Source organism: Manihot esculenta, chromosome 11 (genome assembly GCF_001659605.2).
Source record: "Manihot esculenta cultivar AM560-2 chromosome 11, M.esculenta_v8, whole genome shotgun sequence".
NCBI lineage: Eukaryota > Viridiplantae > Streptophyta > Magnoliopsida > Malpighiales > Euphorbiaceae > Manihot > Manihot esculenta.
This window is the reverse complement of record NC_035171.2, coordinates 24,150,453-24,156,305: the sequence shown is the minus strand read 5'-3', so window position 1 is coordinate 24,156,305 and position 5,853 is coordinate 24,150,453. Positions and strand designations below refer to the sequence as shown.

The 5,853-nt window shown below is 40.4% G+C and overlaps 1 pseudogene; it reads right to left on the bottom strand.

The window, feature by feature from the left end:
* Positions 1-5,441: 5,441 nt before the first annotated feature.
* Positions 5,442-5,529, bottom strand: LOC122725207 (annotated as a pseudogene).
* Between the last annotated feature and the right edge of the window lie 324 nt (positions 5,530-5,853).

Here is a 5,853-nt window from a genome sequence, read left to right as displayed (position 1 = left end):
TGTTTTTTACATGAATCAAGATGATATACTAAACAATGATCCTTGCAGGGAAGAGAGTCAGAAAGAGCCAGAACTGAAAGAAACTGACTGTTGCTTCCAATAGGTGGACTGCAGCCATGCGCAGAACAAGGGGGAGCCAATCGCACCTCTTTAGACCAATCTTGCGCAAGAAGGAGTACCTGAAAGCCTTTCAGATGCGTCCTTTCAGCTTCAATTGCAGATCAGTCCTCTTCAGCTCCCCTTTCAGTCAGACCTTGCGTAAAAGGAGCAATCTGAAACCAATTCAGCCATAGAGCCAATGCAAACAGTCCATGCTCATAAGGAACAAATGGTATTCCAAGCACCTAAACCAAAGGACCATGCAGATCAATGCCTTCCCAAACCTCCGGATAAGGTAGAGTTTGTTTTGCCTGAACTTAATGCTAAATTGTAGCTAGCCATAGAGAAACATGAATTGGAGTTCAAAGTGCTACCCAATCATCTAAAAAATGCCAACATAAGGGCTAGAGGCAAACCTCATCTTAAAGAAGAGAAGCTAATCATGTTGCTTCATGAGTACATGGAAAAAATGGGATGGGCTATGAAAAAATCAAATGGCGTGCTACACTTTTTGCTTAATGTAGTTGGGATCCTTTTTCCTTCCCCAATTACTTGAGCCTTGATCAAGTGGATCGCACCATGCACACCACACCCAGGGGAGTACTCAGTTTCTTTTACATTTTAATAATTCCTATACATTGAGGACAATGCATGATTTAGGTGTAGGGGTGTATATTTCTAAATTTTTAATTTTTGCTTTAGTTTTCAGTTTGAATTTTTATTTTCATTTTGAGTGTGATTTTTTTTCTTTTTTTTTTTTTCATTTTTCCACAGCTTCTCGTTTGTGTTTTGATTTGCTATACTCAAACTCATGAACTATGTTGGATGAGCTTTTCTTTCCATGACCCCATTGATGTGATGACTCTTTAAACGTATGTTGAATCAATTGCAGTGAGTTGTATTCATGATTGGGAATTGCCTTTTGAATTGAATCTTTGAGCTTGCCATGGTGAAAAATGTATTGATGACCTTCATTAGAGAAAATGAATTGAAATTTGTGTGAATGAACTTAATATGACTTGTTTTAGCAATTGGTGTTGATTTGCCCAAATCATTGAGAGAAAGAAAATTCAGCAAAGGCAAAGACCTCAAAAGCATAAATTAAAATTGTTCCAATGGTCAAAAGACTATGAACAGAGCTAGTAGCCACTTGGATAGGTGACCAACTGAGTAACTGGGGGTGGGTATCACAAATATGTACCTTCACGTAAAAAGGTTGGTGACTTTTTCAAGCAAGATTGATGTGTAAAAAGCTGAACAAAGTACTTCAAAGTAAGGGCAAGTCAATCTGAAAGCTAAGAAGAGTCTTAATTGAACAAACAATATGTGCATGTATGATCTCTCTCTTGAGGAAAACAAATCCTAGCTATGGTAAGTAAAGGGAAACAAGGAAAGAAGGTAAGTAACCTTGATGCATATATTCATCACTGCAATGATTCAAAATAGGGGTTTAGAGTAAGAGCTTAAGTGGAAATAAGGATCTAGAGTAAGAAAGATTGTTTGACTATGTTTGTTTGCTTGAGGACAAGCAAAATGCTAGGTGTGGAGGTATTTGATAGAGCATATTTTAGCCCACTTTATCATTATGTTCTTGATGTTTATTTACATCTTTTTTGCCTAATTTTGTGGTTTTAATCATGTTTTGCAGATATTAAGTGTAAAGAGACAATCTGAAGAAAATGCTCTTATAACTGCCAAAAAGTGCTAAATATGGAAAGTGCCAAAAAAGGAAAGTTTTCAAATATGCAAAGTGTCAATTAAGGAAAGTTTTCGGAAAAGGAAAGTCTTCAAATAAGGGAAGTGCAGAAGCAAACGCAAATAACGAAAGCTCAGTCAGAAGATTATTTGAAATTCAAATCGCAGATCTTTCTTTCCTTGTTCAAAGATGTGCACACACTGCAGCAGTCAAATCTTCCTATTTAGGCAGCAAGATTTCAAGGAGATGCACTTGCCTCTTCCACATTCAGCATTCAAACTTCAAACGAAGGCTCCACCTAAAAAGGAAAGACTGGACAGATTCCATTCCACTTTTGCACATTAATGACTGCACGCTCTCCTTCCTCTTCTGCAGCCCATGCGCACCCTTCCTCTTCTGAAAGCCTTGGAACGTGCCTCTTTCCTTCTAAAGCTCCAGCCATGTCTCCTTCCCTTTCTGAAGCCTTGATACACGCCTCACACTCTCCTGAAGACCAAGGCGCACCACTTTCCCTCTGAAGAGCCTGCCGCGCGCACAACTTCCTTCTGTAGTGCATGCCGCGCGCCTCTTTCCTTCTGAATAATTTACAACGCGATTCTTTCCTTTTCAGACACAACTTAGGCAGAAAGTAGCCTCTTGGGCAGCAAGGAGACCTAGGGCAATACTTTCAACTATAAAAAGACACATAAGGAGCCTCTCCAAGCTTTTTACACTCCCCTTGGAAGACACCTACGGGATTCACATATCTTCTTCTACCTTTCTTCTTTTCTTTTATTTTTGATTTTTGTTTCAGCCATGAGAGGCTGAAATCTTTTATTCTAGTTGAAGATTAGGTGATACTTTAGTTGTTTTATGGATTGGGAGACTTGATCAAACATTGTTTATCTTTTGGTTATTCAATATTCATGCAATCTCATGCTTAATTCCATTGTTGCTTTGTTGTTTTGATCAATATGGCCAATTGATTCTTGATTGCAAGGTAATAATATGTTAGTTTGGATGATTTAAGTCCGTAATTGCTTGGATTATTCAAATATAAGAATACTTGGTGTAAAAAACCAAGAAAATTGTATGATCTAGCAATATCTCATGCGTTTGAGTAGTTAGGATTGGATCTCTCTATCTCTTCATGCAATTAACAATTGTTTTGATGCCTAAGGCCCAAGGAAGTTCCTTGGCAATTTGTTAATTAGTAATTAATTAGAGGACGTTCCCTAATTGGTTTAATCATAAGGAGAGACATGATGGTGAGAAGCGTCTTCCATCTCCATAACTAATCTATTGAATCAATCTAAAGAAACTAAGTGTCAATAATCAATCCCAACAACTGAAGTGGATCCAATTCTTCAACTAGAACCTTCTCATTATTTATTTTCTCTTTTATTTTATTATTTGCTTTCTTTTATTTCTTTCAATATTAGATTAATTAAATCAATCTCAAACCCCCCCCCCCATTTTACTTTCAGTTTGTTTGCTTTCAGTTTATCTCATTTTTAGTTTATTCCGCTTTCAGTTTATCTCGTTTTTAGTTTATTTGGCTTTTAGTTTTATCTCGTTTCAGTTTATTTTGCTTTCAGTTTATTCTGTTTTCAGTTTATTATTGTTTCAGTTTATTTTCTTGGTCTTGATAAGGAAAATAGGTAAGTTCTCAATTCCCTATGGATTCGATCCTTTCACCACTATTTGCAGTTGTAAATTGTTGATAACCATAAAGGTTATTTTTGACCGGCTTCGACAACCGCGAGTCAGTACCACCTGTCCCTGTCACCCAGCTCCATATGTACGGATGTGTCAGAGCCCCTCTCCACGCTAGACGGCCATTTAATTCTCCCCGACGTGCATGCTGGCAGGGCTGCGAGGTGACTGAGCTTGCTCTCCTATTTCTTATCACGTCACCGGGCTAGGCTCCCTTCAAATGGGCCCGTGCGTGTGACCTATCCGGTCTGCTTCTCGTTGCCGGGCTGGGGCACACCGCATAGGGCTGGTTGGCTTTGAGAAAGGCCTTATGGGTCTTGGGCCTGCGTTCTTCTTTTAAGACCTGGCCTTGCCCCCAGGTGCATGAAGCCCGGCGGTCATCAAGTGCCCATTTACCTCCTCAGCAGTTATTCCATGAGTGATGAAGGGGTAAATCCCTAGGCCCTATTATGACCATGCTGCCTTAGAATGGCTATTGTCAAAACGTCCTTTCCTTGCCTTTTTATTTCTTTGTCTCTTTACTTTGATGTTTGAATGTATAGCGATCTAGAGGTGTATATTCGATGATGAACGATATTTCACCTCGGCCTGTGCCTCATTTATACTTAGATTATTTTGTTTAAGTTTTTTATCCACTGCAAATTGATCCGAGCTGGGAGCACGACCCTTTGCTTTTGTTTATCCTTTTGTGCATTTCGTATTTGTGGACCTTTTCATATAGGGAGCTCGGCTCTCTGCTATTTTTTCCATACTTAGCTTTATTCTGATTGGTTGTTTACTTGTTGTGAGTCCGTCCGTACTGCAAGTTCGGGATCTCGAATTTTTGTTCTTTGCTTAGGCTTTTATGCCTATAGCTTGTGATGCTATTTGTGCTACGAGCTTGGGAGTTCGAGATTTCGCTTTCTTCACTTTGGTGCCCCGAGCTCTTTTGTGAAGTCGGACTTAATTTCTTGATTTCTTGTCTAGCCTCATACAGGCTATGTTTCAGCCTGCCTGCTTGTTGGTTCAGTTTTAACTTTTCTTTTATAGGCTTATAGCCTCGCCGGTACAGACATAAGGCTCAGCAGGGAGGTATGTCTGGCCCCTCTGGGCTTTTGGGGAGATCGACCTCAGGTCGAAGAGGTTGGACTATCTGTTTTGGGCTTGACCATACTGGGGTTCGATTCTTTTGTATCCAATGAGTCAAGGCTTTGTACTGCCCTGTTCAATCCTTCATAATAGTTCACTTGGCTCTTTACATTGCTCCTATCCCCTTGATTCTTTATCTAAGTATTTGATTCTCGGGTATATCTCGGTTGTTTGGATTTTTTGCTCTTGAGTGCTCTCTAGGTTGTCTGCCCTCAAGCGTTTTGCAGGCTCTTTACTGCTTAGATATTTCTCTAGGCTAGCTGAGCTGGTTTAGTATCAGCAGTCAATTCTCAAGGTCAGTGCCTTTTATGATTGCCCCTGGTCCTTTGTTTAGTTCTCTATCTCGGTAGGCATTTTGCTTAGGATTCGCTTTGCCTTAATTTGGTATGCCTATTGGTTTTATCAGTACCGAGTTCATTTTCTTGAGATCGGCATGGCGCTTTGGCATTTTGGCTCCGTGAGCCTTAAATTGGCCTTTATCAGGCCGCATTGCTACATGATACAGGCATTGGGGTGCCTTAGTTTAATTTCTTTATACGCTAGCTATTTTGCGAGATCGAGTTCTTATTAGCCTATAATCCGAGCTCTTTTGAGAGGTTGGATTTAGATTTTTTTTATTTTTTTATTTTTTATTTTTGTTCCAGCACCCTCTTGAGGTCAGCATAGCGCTTTGGCGCTTTTGGTTGTTGTGTGAGATCGAAATCTTTTTACCTTATGACCGAGCTCCCTTAGGAGGTCAGATTTTAACTTTCCTTTGTAGTCCAGTGCCCCAATCTTTTATGTGAGGTCGGAACTGTGTTCTTATGAGATGTTTTTGTGCGTTGTTAGCGTATGCCGCTGTTTGCTGTGAGCATACGGTATTCTTTAGTAAAAGGCAAAAAAATGGTTTGCTTTGTGCTCTTAGCGTGGCTGCGTGGTAGCGTCGGTCTTTTTTTGAGACTTGTTGTCTACCTTACTGAGGGTTTCTTTCCTTCTCAGCTCAATTTTGTGCAGATATGTTCGGGATTTAGGCTTGTTGGCCTTACTGTCACTTCTAGGCTCCTCGACCTTGCTCAAGATTCAGGCTCATTGGCCTTACTGTCGCTTCCAGGCTCTTTGGCCTTGCTCGGAATTCAGGCTCATTGGCCTTACTGTCGCTTCCAGGCTCTTTGGCCTTGCTCGAAATTCAGGCTCATTGGCCTTACTATCGCTTCCAGGCTCTTGGCCTTGCTCGGGATTCAGGCTCATTGGCCTTA